This window comes from Triticum aestivum, chromosome 2A (assembly GCF_018294505.1).
Source record: "Triticum aestivum cultivar Chinese Spring chromosome 2A, IWGSC CS RefSeq v2.1, whole genome shotgun sequence".
Taxonomy (NCBI): Eukaryota; Viridiplantae; Streptophyta; class Magnoliopsida; order Poales; family Poaceae; genus Triticum; species Triticum aestivum.
The window spans coordinates 505533085-505551331 of NC_057797.1; positions in this window are offsets into that span (position 1 = coordinate 505533085).

An 18247-nucleotide genomic window follows, 5' to 3' on the forward strand; every position below is an offset into this window, starting at 1 on the left:
ACAAGCAAATCATCACCTAACAAGTCATCTTCATCACTATTGAAATCAACATACTCGAGGTGTGTTACCTTAGGACCTTTGGCCATGAAGCAACTTCCAATTCCTTCATTTGGTGAGTCAAATATGTCTTAGGAGTTGGTTGACACAAGTGCTAGACCGGCAACACCTTCATCTTGAGTATCTTCGGAGTCGGAGTGATAACTTCTCTCGGAGTGGCTGTCGGAGTCGGAGCCGGATACCAATTCACCAACATGAGCTTGATGTCTTTGTTTTGTGTAGCTCCTTGATGATTTTTCCTTCCTTTCCGAATCCTTGCTTCTCCGTGAGTATCTTCATTCATAACGATCATCTCTACTCCTTCTCTCTCTTGGTGGTGATTCTTTGCTTCTTCTTTTTGGAGAATCTTCTCTTCTCTTGTAGGGAGCCGTACACTCATTGGAATAGTGTCCGGGTCTTCCACAACTGTAGCAGTTTCACTCTCGACTAGAAGATCTTTTGTCATTGTAGGACCTTGACTTGAAGCTTCTATTTTTGTTTCTACTCTTGTAGAACTTGTTGAAGTTCTTCACCATTAAGCTCAATTCTTCATTGAAGTTTTGTTTCTCACTTGATGATGTAGGGGCTTCACATGAGGCTTTGTAGGCACCACTTGATTTGTTGTGAAGTTCCTCTTTATCCTTAAGTGACATCTCATGAGCAACTATTCTTCCAATCACCTCCGTTGGCTTGAGATCTTTGTAAGTGGGCATCATTTGGATCAATGTGCACACGGTATCATATTTTCCATCCAAGGCTCTTAGAATCTTCTTGATGATGAATCTATCGGTCATCTCTTCACTTCCTAAGCCGGCAATCTCATTTATGATGAGAGCAAGCCTAGAGTACATTTCAGCGACACCTTCACCATCCTTCATTTTGAACTTGTCAAGTTGACTTTGAAGCACATCCAACTTGGATTCCTTGACGGAGTCGGTACCTTCGTGCATATCAATCAAAGTGTCCCAAATTTCCTTTGCATTCTCAAGACGGCTGATTTTGTTGAATTCTTCGGGGCACAATCCGTTGAAGAGAATATCACAAGCCTGAGCATTGTATTGCAACATCTTCAACTCATCCGCGGTAGCTTCACGGTTTGGTTCTTTCCCATCAAAGAAGTCACCTTGCAAACCAACACACACAATAGCCCAAACGGCGGGGTTATGTCCAAGAATTCGCATTTTCATTTTATGCTTCCAACTAGCAAAATTAGTACCATCAAAGTAAGGACCTCTACGGTGATAATTTCCCTCGCTAGACGCCATACTCTTCTAGGTTGTGAAACCAAGGCTATGACCACCAAAAGTTATGGAGATCAAAGCAAATGGAGACCAAAGCTCTGATACCACTTGTAGGATCGAAAGTATGTCTAGAGGGGGGGTGATTAGACTACTTGACCAAATAAAAACTTAACCTTTTCCCAATTTTAGTTCTTGCAGATTTTAGCTATTGTAGGACAAGTCAAGCAATCATCACACAATTCAAGCAAGCATGCAAAGAGTATATTGGCAGCGAAAGTAAAGCATGCAACTTGCAAGAATGCAAAGGGAAGGGTTTAGAGAATTCAAACACAATTGGAGACACGGATGTTTTTCCCGTGGTTCAGATAGGTGGTGCTATCCTACATCCACGTTGATGGAGACTTCAACCCACGAAGGGTAACGGTTGCGCGAGTCCACGGAGGGCTCCACCCACGAAGGGTAATGGTTGCGCGAGTCCACGGAGGGCTCCACCCACAAAGGGTCCACGAAGAAGCAACCACCCACGAAGGGTCCACGAAGAAGCAACCTTGTCTATCCCACCATGGCCATCGCCCACGAAGGACTTGCCTCACTAGCGGTAGATCTTCACGAAGTAGGCGATCTCCTTGCCCTTACAAACTCCTTGGTTCAACTCCAAAATCTTGTCGGAGGCTCCCAAGTGACACCTAGCCAATCTAGGAGACACCACTCTCCAAGAAGTAACAAATGGTGTGTAGGTAATGAACTCCTTGCTCTTGTGCTTCAAATGATAGTCTCCCCAACACTCAACTCTCTCTCATAGGATTTGGATTTTGTGGAAAGAAGATTTGAGTGGAAAGCAACTTGGGGAAGGCTAGAGATCAAGATTCATATGGTAGGAATGGAATATCTTGGTCTCAACACATGAGTAGGTGGTTCTCTCTCAGAACATATGAGTTGGAATTGTGTATGTGTTCTGATGGCTCTCTCCACGAATGAAGAGGAGGTGGAGGGGTATATATAGCCTCCACACAAAATCCAACCGTTACACACAGTTTTCCAATCTCGGTGGGACCGAATCAACAAACTCGGTCGGACCGAAAAGGTAAACCTAGTGACCGTTAGAGATTTTTGGTGGGACTGACATGCAACTCGGTAGGACCGATATGGTTAGGGTTTGTGCATAACGTAATCTCGGTGAGACCGATTACACAAACTCGGTGAGACCGAGTTTGGTAATAAGCTAACCAGAGAGTTGGTCAGGTAAACTCGGTGGGACCGATTTGCTCTTTTGGTGAGACCGAAAAGTTACAAAAAGGAAACAAAGAGTTCACACTGCAATCTCGGTGGGACCGATTCGCTCTTCCGGTGAGACCGAAAAGTTACGAAAGGGAAACAGAGAGTTTGCAATCCCATCTCGGTGAGACCGAGATCCCTATCAGTAGAACCGAATTGCTAGGGTTTGGCAGTGGCTTATGACAAGTGAAACTCGGTGGCGCCGGATAGAAAGAATCGGTAGGACCGAGTTTGGCTTAGGGTTTAGGTCATATGTGGATATGGGAAAGTAGTTGAGGGTTTTGGAGCATATCACTAAGCACATGAAGCAAGAGGCTCATTAAGCAACACCTCATCCCTCCTTGATACTATTGGCTTTTCCTAAAGACTCAATGTGATCTTGGATCACTAAAATATAAAATGAAGAGTCTTGAGCTTTTGGGATTGAGCCAATCCTTTGTCCTTAGCATTTTGAGGGTTCCACTTTCACATCCATGCCATGCCAATCATTGAGCTTTCCTGAAATAGTCATCTTGGAATAGCATTAGCTCAATGAGCTATATGTTGTTATGAATTACCAAAACCACCTTGGGATAGTTGCACTTTCAACCGAGGATCGAATCTTAGGCAAGTAATATACCGATGACAAAGGGAACAATGTATGTTGTTATGCGGTTTGACCGATAAAGATATTCGTAGAATATGTAGGAACCAGTATGAGCATCCAGGTTCCGCTATTGGTTATTGACCGGAAATGTGTCTCGGTCATGTCTACATACTTCTCGAACCTGTAGGGTCCGCACGCTTAACGTTTGATGACAATTTGTATTATGAGTTATGTGATTTGATGACCGAAGTTTGTTTGGAGTCCCGGATGAGATCACGGAGATGACAAGGAGTCTCGAAATGGTCGAGAGGTAAAGATTCATATATTGGAAGGTTGAATTTGGATATCAGAATGGTTCCGAGTGGTTCGGGCATTTTTCTGGAGAACCGTGAGGTTACTGGAACCCCCCGGGAGAGGTATTGGGCCTATTGTAGGAGATGAGAAAGGCCATGTGAGAGGGGCGCCTCACCATCTTGCCCAAAACGAATTGGACTAGGGGAGGGGGCCGGCCCCCCTCTTTCCTTCTCCCCTCTTCCTCCTTCCCTCCTTCTCCTAGTTGGAATAGGAAAAGGGGGGCCGAATCCTACTTGGACTGGGAGTCCAAGTAGGACTCCCCCTTGGCGCGCCCCCCTTGGGCCGGCCTCCTATTCCCCCTCCTTTATATATGTAGGATGGTCACCCCAAAGGCACACCAAGTCTTCTCTTAGCCGTTTGCGGTGCCCCCCTCCACAGTTACACACCTCGGTCATATCATCGTAGTGCTTAGGACGAAGCCCTGCGCCGGTAACTTAATCATCACCGTCGCCACGCCGTTGTGCTGACGGAACTCTCCATCGTCCTCAATTGGATCAAGAGCTCGAGGGACGTCATCGTGCTGAACGTGTGCTGAACACGGAGGTGCCGTACGTTCGGTGCTAGGATCGGTTGAATTGCGAGGACGTTTGACTACATCAACTGCGTTACTAAACGCTTCCGCTTTCGGTCTATGAGGGTACGTGGACACACTCTGCCCTCTCATTGCTATGCATCGCCTAGATAGATCTTGCGTGATCGTAGGATTTTTTTTTGAAATATTGTGTTCCCCAACAAAGGGAACGGTAGCACGGGCCATTGATCTACAACATAGATATGAAAAACTATCAGGACTAAGTTCATGATAAATTAACTTCAATTAATCATATTACTTAAGAACTCCCACTTAGATAGACATCCCTCGAGTCATCTAAATGATCATGTGATCCAAATTAACTAAACCATGTCCGATCATCACATGAGATGGAGTAGTTTTCAATGGTGATCATCTCTATGTTGATCATATCTACTATATGATTCACGTTCGACCATTCAGTCTCCAGTGTTCCGAGGCCATGTCTGTACATGCTAGGCTCGTCAAGTTTAACCCGAGTATTCTGCATGTGCAAAACTTATGTGAATGTAGAGCTTATCACACCCTATCATCATGTCGTGTCTCAGCACGACGAACTGTCGCAACGGTGCATACTCAGGGAGAACACTTATACCTTGAAATTTTAGTAAGGGATCATCTTATAATGCTACTGCCGTACTAAGCAAAATTCACATGCAATCAAAATATGTGACATGATATGGCCATCATCATCTTGTGCCTTTGATCTCCATCTCCAAAGCACCGTCATGATCTCCATCGTCACCAGCTTGACACCTTGATCTCCATCGTAGTGTCTTGGTCGTCTCGCCAATTATTGCTTCTCCAACTATCGCTAACACATAGTGATAAAGTAAAGCAATTACATGGCATTTGCATTTCACACAATAAAGCGACAACCATAAGGCTCCTGACAGTTGCCGATAACTTCTACAAAACATGATCATCTCATACAATAACGTATATCACATCATGTCTTGACCATAACACATCACACATGCCCTGCAAAAACAAGTTAGACGTCCTCTACTTTGTTGTTGCAAGTTTTACGTGGCTGCTACGGGCTTCTAGCAAGAACCGTTCTTACCTATGCATCAAAACCACAACGGTGATTTACCAAGTGTGTTGTTTTAACCTTCAACAAGGATCGGCCGAAGTCAAATTCGATTCAACTAAAGTTGGAGAAACAGACACCCGCCAGCCACCTTTATGCAAAACTAGTTGCATGTCTGTCGGTGGAACCGGTCTCATGAACGTGGTCATGTAAGGTTGGTCCAGGACGCTTCATCCAACAATACCGCTGAATCAAAATAAGACATTGGTGGTAAGCAGTATGACGATCACCACCCACAACTCTTTGTGTTCTACTCGTGCATATCATCTACGCATAGACCTGGCTTGGATACCACTATTGGAAACGTAGAATGCAATCTCAAAAAAAAAATCCTACGCTCACGCAAGATCTATCTAGGAGATGAATAGCAATGAGAGGGGGAGAGTGTGTCCACGTACCCTCGTAGACCAAAAGCGGAAGCGTTTGACAACGCGGTTGATGTAGTCGAACTTCTTCTTGTTCCGACCGATCAAGCACCGAACATACGGCACCTCCGAGTTCTGCACACATTTAGCTCGATGATGTCCCTCGAACTCTTGATCCAGCAAAAGTGTCGAGGGAGTGTTCCGTCAGCACGACGGCGTGGCGATGGTGATGGTGAAGTAATCCCTGCAGGGCTTCGCCTAAGCACTACATGAATATGACCGGAGGCGTAAACTGTGGAGGGGGCGCCGCACACGGCTAGGAATCAATGTTGTGTGTTCTAGCGGTCCCCCCACATATATATAGGTGGGAGAGGGAGAGGGGATACAAGGGACACCCCAAGTAGGAGTAATCCTACTTGGGCGCCTCCCACAAGTCGGCCTCCCCCCTTCCATAAGTGCCGGAGGGGGAAGGAAAGAGAGGGGGGAGGGGAAGGAAAGGGGGGGGGCAAATCCTCCCCTGTCCTTCTCCCTTCCCTTCCTTTAATTCTCCTCCTATTCAACCTATAGGGGGGCGCACCAGCCCCTTTAGGGGCTGGTCTGTCCCTCTGTTGGCCCATTAGGCCCATACAGTTTGCCGGGGGTTGCCCAGAACCCCTTCCGATGACCCGATACATACCCGGTACACCTGAAACACTTCCGGTGTCCAAATGCTATCGTCCTATATATGAATCTTTACCTCTCGACCATTTTGAGACTCCTCGTCATGTCTGTGATCTCATCTAGGACTCTGAACAACATTCAGTCACCAAATCACATAACTCATATAATACAAAATCATCATCAAACGTTAAGCGTGCAGACACTATGGGTCCGAGAACTATGTAGACTTGACCGAGACACCTCTCCAGTTAATAAACAACAGCGGAACCTGGATGCTCATTTTGGTTCCCACATATTCTACGAAGATCTTTATCGGTCGTACCATTAATGACAACATACGTTATTCCATGTGTCATCGGTATGTTACTTGCCTGAGATTCGATCGTTGGTATCTTCATACCTAGTTCAATCTCATTACCAACAAGTCTCTTTACTTGTTCCATAATGCATCATCCCTCAACTAACTCATTAGTCACATTGCTTGCAAGGCTTATTATGATGTGCATTACCGAGAGGGCCCAGAGATACCTCTCCGATACTCGGAGTGACAAATCCTAATCTCGATCTATGCCAACCCAACAAAGACCTTCGGAAATATCTGTAGAGCATCTTTATAATCACCCAATTATGTTGTGACGTTTGATAGCACACAAGGTATTCCTCCGGTATTCGGGAGTTGCATAATCTCATAGTCAAAGGAATATGTATATGACATGAAGAAAGCAATATGAATAAAACTGAACGATCAACATGCTAAGCTGGGTCTTGTCCATCACATCATTATCCTAATGATGTGATCCCATTCATCAAATTATAACACATGTCTATGGTTAGGAAACTTAACCATCTTTGATTAATGAGCTAGTCTAGTAGAGGCTTACTAGGGGCATGGTGTTTTGTCTAAGTATTCACACATGTATCAAGTTTCCGGTTAATACAATTATAGCATGAATAATAAACATTTATCATGATATAAGGAAATATAAATTACAACATTATTATTTCCTCTAGGGCATATTTCCTTCAGTTTCCACTCTTGGCCCATAAGGCCCATATCTTTTGCCGGGGGTGTCCGGAACCCCTTCCGATGACCTGATATGTACCCGGTACCCTTCGGAACACTTCCGGTGTCCGAATTGTTGGGGAACGTAGTAATTTCAAAAAAATCCTACGCACACGCAAGATCATGGTGATGCATAGCAACGAGAGGGGAGAGTTTTGTCTACATACCCTCGTAGACTAGCAACGGAAGCGTTGACACAACGTAGAGGAAGTAGTCGTACGTCTTCCCGATCCGACCGACCCAAGTACTGAACGTACGGCACCTCCGAGTTCTGCACACGTTCAACTCGGTGACGTCCCTCGAGCTCCGATCCAGCAAAACGTTGAGGGAGAGTTTTGTCAGCACGACGGCGTGATGACGGTGATGATGTTCTACCGACGCAGGGCTTCGCCTAAGCACCGCTACGATATGACCGAGGTGGAATATGGTGGAAGGGGGCACCGCACATGGCTAAGGAACGATCACGAAGATCAACTTCTGTGTCATGGGGTGCTCCCTTGCCCCCGTATATAAAGGAGGGAGAGGGGGAGGTGCGGCCGGCCCTAGGGGTGCGCCTGGAGGAGTCCTACTCCCACCGGGAGTAGGACTCCTCCCTCTTGCCTTGTTGGAAAAGGAAGGGGGAAGGGAGAAAGAGGAAAGGGGGGCGCCCCCCCTTCCTTGTCCTATTCATACTAGGGGGAGGGGACGCACGGCCTGCCCTGGCCGGCCCTCCTCTTCTCCCTTATGGCCCATGTAGGCCCAATAACCCCCGGGGGGGGGGGGGGTTCCGGTAACCCCCCGGTACTCCGGTAAAATCCCGATTTCACCCGGAACGTTTCCGATATCCAAATATAGGCTTCCAATATATCAATCTTTATGTCTCGGCCATTTCGAGACTCCTCGTCATGTCCGTGATCACATCCAGGACTCCGAACAACCTTCGGTACATCAAAACACAAAAACCCTAATTACGATCGTCACCGAACTTTAAGCGTGCGGACCCTACGGGTTCGAGAACTATGTAGACATGACCGAGACACGTCTCCGGTCAATAACCAATAGCAGAACCTAGATGCTCATATTGGCTCCTACATATTCTACGAAGATCTTTATCGGTCAGACCGCATAACAACATATGTTGTTCCCTTTGTCATCGGTATGTTACTTGCCCGAGATTTGATCGTCGGTATCTCAATACCTAGTTCAATCTCGTTACCGGCAAGTCTCTTTATTCGTTCCGTAATACATCATCCCGTAACTAACTCATTAGTTGCAATGCTTGCAAGGCTTAAGTGATGTGCATTATCGAGAGGGCCCAGAGATACCTCTCTCACAGTCGGAGTGACAAATCCTAATCTTGAAATACGCCAACCCAACAAGTACCTTCGGAGACACCTATAGAGCACCTTTATAATCACCCAGTTATGTTGTGACTTTTGGTAGCACACAAAGTGTTCCTCCGGTAAATGGGAGTTGCATAATCTCATAGTCATAGGAACATGTATAAGTTATGAAGAAAGCAATAGCAACAAACTAAACGATCAAGTGCTAAGCTAACGGAATGGGTCAAGTCAATCACATCATTCTCCTAATGATGTGATCCCGTTAATCAAATGACAACTCATGTCTATGGTTAGGAAACATAACCATCTTCGATCAACGAGCTAGTCAAGTAGAGGCATACTAGTGAAACTCTGTTTGTCTATGTATTCACACATGTATTATGTTTCCAGTTAATACAATTCTAGCATGAATAATAAACATTTATCATGATATAAGGAAATAAATAATAACTTTATTATTGCCTCTAGGGCATATTTCCTTCAGTCTCCCACTTGCACTAGAGTCAATAATCTAGTTCACATCACCATGTGATTTAATACCAATAGTTCACATCACCATGTGATTAACACCCATAGTTCACATCAACATGTGACCAACACCCAAAGGGTTTACTAGAGTCAATAATCTAGTTCACATCGCTATGTGATTAACACCCAAAGAGTACTAAGGTGTGATCATGTTTTGCTTGTGAGAGAAGTTTAGTCAATGGGTCTGCCATATTCAGATCCGTACGTATTTTGCAAATTTCTATGTCAACAATGCTCTGCACTGAGCTACTCTAGCTAATTGCTCCCACTTTCAATATGTATCCAGATTGAGACTTAGAGTCATCTGGATTAGTGTCAAAACTTGCATCAACGTAACCCTTTACGACGAACCTTTTGTCACCTCCATAATCGAGAAACATATCCTTATTCCACTAAGGATAATTTTGACCAATGTCCAGTGATCTACTCCTAGATCACTATTGTACTCCCTTGCCAAACTCAGGGCAGGGTATACAATAGGTCTGGTACACAGCATGGCATACTTTATAGAACCTATGGCTGAGGCATACGGAATGCCTTTCATTCTCTATCTTCTACCGTGGTCGGGCTTTGAGTCTTACTCAATTTCACACCTTCTAACACAGGCAAGAACTCTTTCTTTGACTGTTCTATTTTGAACTACTTCAAAAACTTGTCAAGGTATGTACTCATTGAAAACTTATCAAGCGTCTTGATCTATCTCTATAGATCTTGATGCTCAATATGTAAGCAGCTTCACCGAGGTCTTTCTTTGAAAAACTCCTTTCAAACACTCCTTTATGCTTTGCAGAATAATTCTACATTATTTTCGATCAACAATATGTCATACACATATACTTATCAGCAATGTTGTAGTGCTCCCACTCACTTTCTTGTAAATACAGGCTTCACCACAAGTCTGTATAAAACTATATGCTTTGATCAACTTATCAAAGCGTATATTCCAACTCCGAGATGCTTGCACCAGTCCATAGATGGATCGCTGGAGCTTGCATATTTTGTTAGTACCTTTAGGATTGACAAAACCTTCTGGTTGCATCATATACAACTCTTCTTTAATAAATCCATTAAGGAATGCAGTTTTGTTTATCCATTTGCCAGATTTCATAAAATGCGGCGATTGCTAACATGATTCGGACAGACTTAAGCATAGATACGAGTGAGAAACTCTCATCATAGTCAACACCTTGAACTTGTCGAAAACCTTTTGCGAAAATTCTATCTTTGTAGATAGTAACACTACTATCAGCGTCCGTCTTCCTCTTGAAGATCCATTTAATCTCAATGACTCGCCGATCATTGGGCAAGTCAATCAAAGTCCATACTTTGTTCTCATACATAGATCTCATCTCAGATTTCATGGCCCCAAACCATTTCGCGGAATCTGGGCTCATCATCGCTTCCTCATAGTTCGCAAGTTCGTCATGGTCTAGTAACATGACTTCCAGAACAGGATTACCGTACCACTCTGGTGCAGATCTCACTCTGGTTTACTTACGAGGTTCGGTAGTAACTTGATCTGAAGTTACATGATCATCATCATTAGCTTCCTCACTAATTGGTGTAGTAGTCACAGGAACAGATTTCTGTGATGAACTACTTTCCAATAAGGGAGCAGGTACAGTTACCTCATCAAGTTCTACTTTCCTCCCACTCACTTCTTTCGAGAGAAACTCCTTCTCTAGAAAGGATCCATTCTCAGCAATGAATATCTTGCCTTCGGATCTGTGATAGAAGGTGTACCCAACATTTTCTTTTGGGTATCCTATGAAGATTTACTTCTCCGATTTGGGCTCAAGCTTATCAAGTTGAAACTTTTTCACATAAGCATCGCAGTCCCAAACTTTAAGAAACGACAGCTTAGGTTTCTCGCCAAACCACAGTTCATACGGCATCGTCTCAATGGATTTAGATGGTGCCCTATTTAACGTGAATGTAGCTGTCTCTAATGCATAACCCCAAAACGATAGTGGTAATCGGTAAGAGACATCATAGATCGCACCATATCTAATAAAGCACGGTTACGACATTCAGACACACCATTACACTGTGGTGTTCCAGGTGGCGTGAGTAGTGAAACTATTTCACATTGTTTTAACTGAAGGCCAAACTCGTAACTCAAATATTTTACTTCTGCGATCATATCGTAGAAATTTTTATTTTTGTTACGATAATTCTCCACTTCACTCTGAAATTCTTTCAACTTTTCAAATATTTCAGACTTGTGTTTCATCAAGTAGATATACTCATATCTGCTCAAATCATCTGTGAAGATCAGAAAATAATGATACCTGCCGCGAGCCTCACTATTCATCGGACCACATACATCAGTATGTATGATTTCCAACAAATCTGTTGCTCGCTCCATTGTTCCGAAGAACAGAGTCTTAGTCATCTTGCCCATGAGGCATGGTTCGCAAGCATCAACTGATTCATAATCAAGTGATTCCAAAAGCCCATCGGCATGGATTTTCTTCATGCGCTTTACACCAATATGACCTAAACGGCAGTGCCACAAATAAGTTGCACTATCATTATTAACTTTGCATCTTTTGGCTTCAATATTATGAAAATGTGTTACCACGATCGAGATCCAACAAACCATTTTCATTGGGTGTATGACCATAGATGGTTTTATTCATGTAAACAGAACAACAATTATTCTCTAACTTACATGAATAATCGTATTGCAATAAACATGATCCAATCATATTTATGCTTAACGCAAACACCAAATAACATTTATTTAGGTTCAACACTAATCTCGAAAGTATAGGGACTGTGCGATGATGATCATATCAATCTTGGAACCACTTCCAACACACATCGTCACTTCACCCTTAACTAGTCTCTGTTTAATTTGCAACTCCCATTTCGAGTTACTACTCTTAGCAACTGAACCAATATCAAATACTGAGGGGTTGCTATAAACACTAGTAAAGTACAAATCAATAACATGTATATCAAATATAGCATAGTTCAGTTTGCCATCCTTCTTATCTGCCAAATACTTGGGGTAGTTCCGCTTGCAGTGACCAGTCCCTTTGCAGTAGAAGCACTTAGTCTCAGGCTTAGGTACAGACTTGGGCTTCTTCAATTGAGTAGCAACTTGCTTGCCGTTCTTCTTGAAGTTCCCCGTCTTCCCTTTGCCCTTTTCTTGGAACTAGTGGTCTTGTCAACCATCAACACTTGATGCTTTTCTTGATTTCTACCTTCGTCGATTTTAGCATCACGAAGGGCTTGGAAATTGTTTTCGTCATCCCTTGCATACTATAGTTCATAAAGAAGTTCTACTAACTTGGTGATGGTGACTAGAGAATTATGTCAATCACTATTTTATCTGGAAGATTAACTTCCACTTGATTCAAGCGATTGTAGTACCCAGACAATCTGAGCAGATGCTCACTGCTTGAGCTATTCTCCTCCATCTTTTAGCTATAGAACTTGTTGGAGACTTCATATCTCTCAACTCGGGTATTTGCTTGAAATATTAACTTCAACTCCTGGAACATCTCATATGGTCCATGACGTTCAAAACGTCTTTGAAGTCCCGATTCTAAGCCGTTTAAGCATGGTGCAGTTAAACTATCAAGTAGTCATCATATTGAGCTAGCCAAACGTTCATAACATCTGCATCTGCTCCTGCAATAGGTTTGTCACCTAGCGGTGCATGAAGGACATAATTCTTCTGTGCAGCAATGAGGATAAACCTCAGATCTCGGATCCAATCCACGTCATTGCTACTAACACTTTTCAACTTAGTTTTCTCTAGGAACATATCAAAAATAAAACAGGGGAGCTAAACGCGAGCTATTGATCTACAACATAGATATGCTAATACTACCAGGACTAAGTTCATGATAAATTTAAGCTCAATTAATCATATTACTTAAGAACTCCCACTTAGAAAGACATCCCTCTAATCTTCTAGGTGATCACGTGATCCAAATCAACTAAACCATAACCGATCATCACGTGAAATGGAGTAGCTTTCAATGGTGAACATCAATATGTTGATCATATCTATTATATGATTCACGCTCGACCTTTCGGTCTCAGTGTTCCGAGGCCATATCTGCATATGCTGGGCTCGTCAAGTTTAACCTGAGTATTCTGCGTGTGCAAAACTGGCTTGCACCCGTTGTAGATGGACATAGAGCTTATCACACCTGATCATCACGTGGTGTCTGGGCACGACAAACTTTGGCAACGGTGCATACTCAAGGAGAACACTTTTATCTTGAAATTTAGTGAGGGATCATCTTATAATGCTACCGTCAATCAAAGCAAGATAAGATGCATAAAAGATAAACATCACATGCAATCAATATAAGTGATATGATATGGCCATCATCATCTTGTGCTTGTGATCTCCATCTCCGAAGCACCGTCATGATCACCATCGTCACCGACGTGACACCTTGATCACCATCGTAGCATCGTTGTCGTCTCGCCAATCTTATGCTTCCACGACTATCGCTACCGCTTAGTGATAAAGTAAAGCATTACAGCACAATTGCATTGCATACAATAAAGCGACAACCATATGGCTCCTGCCAGTTGCCGATAACTCGGTTACAAAATATGATCATCTCATACAATAAAATTTAGCATCATGTCTTGACCATATCACATCACAACATGCCCTGCAAAAACAAGTTAGACGTCCTCTACTTTGTTGTTGCAAGTTTTACGTGGCTGCTATGGGCTTAGCGAGAACCGTTCTTACCTACGCATCAAAACCACAATGATAGTTTGTCAAGTTGGTGATGTTTTAACCTTCGCAAGGACCGGGCATAGCCACACTCGATTCAACTAAAGTTGGAGAAACTAACACCCGTCAGCCACCTGTGTGCAAAGCACGTCGGTAGAACCAGACTCGCGTAAGCGTACGCGTAATGTTGGTCCGGGCCGCTTCATCCAACAATACTGCCGAACCAAAGTATGACATGCTGGTAAGCAGTATGACTTATATCGCCCACAACTCACTTGTGCTCTACCCGTGCATATAACATCAACGCATAAAACCAGGCTCGGATGCCACTGTTGGGGAACGTAGTAATTTCAAAAAAATTCCTACACACACACAAGATCATGGTGATGCATAGCAACGAGAGGGGAGAGTGTTGTCTACGTACCCTCATAGACCGGCAACGGAAGCGTTGACACAACGTAGAGGAAGTAGTCGTACGTCTTCCCGATCCGACCGATCCAAGTACCGAACGTACGGCACCTCCGAGTTTTGCACACATTCAACTCGGTGACGTCCCTCGAGCTCCGATCCAGCAAAACGTTGAGGGAGAGTTTTGTCAGCACGACGGCGTGATGACGGTGATGATGTTCTACCGACGCAGGGCTTCGCCTAAGCACCGCTACGATATGACCGAGGTGGAATATGGTGGAAGGGGGCACCGCACATGGCTAAGGAACGATCACGAAGATCAACTTCTGTGTCATGGGGTGCTCCCTTGCCCCCGTATATAAAGGAGGGAGAGGGGGAGGTGCGGCCGGCCCTAGGGGTGCGCCTGGAGGAGTCCTACTCCCACCGGGAGTAGGACTCCTCCCTCTTGCCTTGTTGGAAAAGGAAGGGGGAAGGGAGAAAGAGGAAAGGGGGGCGCCCCCCCCCTTCCTTGTCCTATTCATACTAGGGGGAGGGGACGCACGGCCTGCCCTGGCCGGCCCTCCTCTTCTCCCTTATGGCCCATGTAGGCCCAATAACCCCCCGGGGGGGGTTCCGGTAACCCCCCGGTACTCCGGTAAAATCCCGATTTCACCCGGAACGTTTCCGATATCCAAATATAGGCTTCCAATATATCAATCTTTATGTCTCGACCATTTCGAGACTCCTCGTCATGTCCGTGATCACATCCGGGACTCCGAACAACCTTCGGTACATCAAAACACAAAAACCCTAATTACGATCGTCACCGAACTTTAAGCGTGCGGACCCTACGGGTTCGAGAACTATGTAGACATGACCGAGACACGTCTCCGATCAATAACCAATAGAGGAACCTGGATGCTCATATTGGCTCCTACATATTCTACGAAGATCTTTATCGGTCAGACCGCATAACAACATACGTTGTTCCCTTTGTCATCGGTATGTTACTTGCCCGAGATTTGATCGTCGGTATCTCAATACCTAGTTCAATCTCGTTACCGGCAAGTCTCTTTACTCGTTCCGTAATACATCATCCCACAACTAACTCATTAGTTGCAATGCTTGCAAGGCTTAAGTGATGTGCATTACCGAGAGGGCCCAGAGATACCTCTCCCACAGTCGGAGTGACAAATCCTAATCTTGAAATACGCCAACCCAACAAGTACCTTCGGAGACACCTGTAGAGCACCTTTATAATCACCCAGTTACGTTGTGATGTTTGGTAGCACACAAAGTGTTTCTCCGGTAAACGGGAGTTGCATAATCTCATAGTCATAGGAACATGTATAAGTTATGAAGAAAGCAATAGCAACAAACTAAACAATCAAGTGCTAAGCTAACGGAATGGGTCAAGTCAATCACATCATTCTCCTAATGATGTGATCCCGTTAGTCAAATGACAACTCATGTCTATGGTTAGAAAACATAACCATCTTCGATCAACGAGCTAGTCAAGTAGAGGCATACTAGTGGCACTCTGTTTGTCTATGTATTCACACATGTATTATGTTTCCGGTTAATACAATTCTAGCATGAATAATAAACATTTATCATGATATAAGGATATAAATAATAACTTTATTATTGCCTCTAGGGCATATTTCCTTCATGAATACCATCGTCCTATATATCAATATTTACCTCTCGACCATTTCGAGACTCCTCGTCATGTCTGTGATCTCATCCGGGACTCCGAATAACATTCGGTCACCAAATCACATAACTCATATAATACTATATCATCATTGAACGTTAAGCGTACAGACCCTACGGGTTCGAGAACTATGTAGACATGACCGAGACACCTCTTCGGTTAATAACCAATAGCGGTACCTAGATGCTCATATTGACTCCTACATATTCTATGAAGATCTTTATCGGTCGAACCATTATGACAACATACACAATTCCCTTTGTCCGTCGGTATGTTACTTGCCCGAGATTCGATCGTCGGTATCTTCATACCTAGTTCAATATCGTTACCAACAAGTCTCTTTACTCGTTCCGTAAGACATCATCATGTAACTAACTCATTAGTCACTTTGCTTGCAAGGCTTCTTATGATGTGTATTATCGAGAGGGCCAAGAGTTACCCCTCCGATACTCGGGGTGACAAATCCTAATCTCGATCTATGCCAACCCAACAAACAACTTCGAAGATACCTGTAGAGCATCTTTATAATCACCCAGTTACATTGTGATGTTTGATAGCATGCAAGGCATTCCTCCAGTATCCGGGAGTTGCATAATCTCATAATCGAAGGAATATGTATTTGGCATGAAGAAAGTAATAGCAATAAAACTGGACGATCAATATGCTAAGCTAGTGGATGGGTCTTGTCCATCACATTATTCTCCTAATGATGTGATCCCATTATCAAATGACAACTCATGTCCATGGTTAGGAAACCTTAACCATCTTTGATGAGCTAGTCAAGTAGATGCTCACTAGGGACACAATGTTTGTCTATGTATTCACACATGTATTTAGGTTTCTGATCAATACAATTCTAGCATGAATAATAAATATTTATCATGAATAAGGAAATATAAAATAACAACTTTATTATTGCCTCTAGTGCATATTTCCTTCACATACGTCATCACTCCCTCTCAAATACGGTTGAACACATGTCTAGCCATCTGGAAGCGGTGCCGGAATAGCTTGGATTTGTAGAGTGGGGACGTGCATTGAAAGTAATCGGCGAATAGTAGGCAATGACCAATCTCTCTGTTGTGATTCAACGTCAGAGCATGGCCCGTGGTTGATCCCCTAAACCTCCGCCGCTGCCTAGCAATGTGGTCATTGATGGACACATGAAGTTGTTTGAAAATAACTCATCCCCACTATCCATGGTACCTTGCGGGCGAAGTGTCGAACACCTTGCGGGTGTAGTGGAGAAGCCGGGCGGTGAAGATCCCAACACCTCTTCCCCACACAGGCAACATGCCTATCAAAGTGGAGGCTGCTGTGGAGCGAGCCTGCAGTCTTGGAGTTAGGCAGGCGACAGGGATGTCGATGTGGTGGCGGCGCAGTGGAGCTGCTACGACGGAGGCAAAACGAGACCACCAACACCGGCAAGAGCGGGCATCCGAAGCAGTGTCGAGGTGAGGCAAGTGTGTGGATACGGGCAGTGGCCTGGGCAGCGGCCCTGCGGCCCTAAGTGGAAGGCGGCATGGCCAGAGGTGTAGGGTGTGGAGTGGGAGAGGAGAATGAGTGGATGTGCCACCAGACGGGCGAGCCAGGGAGATGACAAGTGTGGACACCGCGTGCGTCCATGCAGTGTCCGCATCGACGTAAACCCGACCCTAATTTGGGCCGAAAATGGGTCGCGCGTGGATGAGAAATAGACGTATATCCATTTGCATCGGCGGGTTGGACCATGGTTTCTATCCGTTTTAATCCATGGGCGCGCGCGGATAAAATGCGCCGACAGGTTAAAGCTGCCCTAACCATCTTAGAGCATGTCTAGTACAGCCCTTAAACCCTCAAATAAACAGAAATAACCGTGTTTTACGGGTTGACGAAAAACGGCAAATAATAGAACCCCTAAACCCTTAAAAAGAATTACGGATTGGATCTCGGGTTGCCCTACCAATATGTAAAAGTGAGGATGGGAGAGGGAAACCCACCTCCAACCCGCACTCCACCGGTCGTTCCGCGGGAGGGAAATTTCCCCTCGCGCTCCCTCCCGTCGGACGCCTCGTCGATCCCGTCGCCCCCGCGGTGAGCCATGGAGGCGCCGCCGGACTCCTACGTCGCCCCGGTCGGCCCGCCCGCGTCCTCCCTCCCTCCGCCCGTCGCCCCGCCCCCGGCCTCGGCCTCGGTGATGCTTGCGCCGGCCCCGTCCTCGCTCCCTCCGCCCGCGCCGGAGGTGCCGTCGGTTGTGGCCGTCAGCGTGAAGAGGCGGCGTGCTGGCCAGCACGTCGTCCTCCCCCAGCCCGCCCTGCCGTCGCCTTCGTTGCCTCGCCGCAGCGGCGCCGAAGGT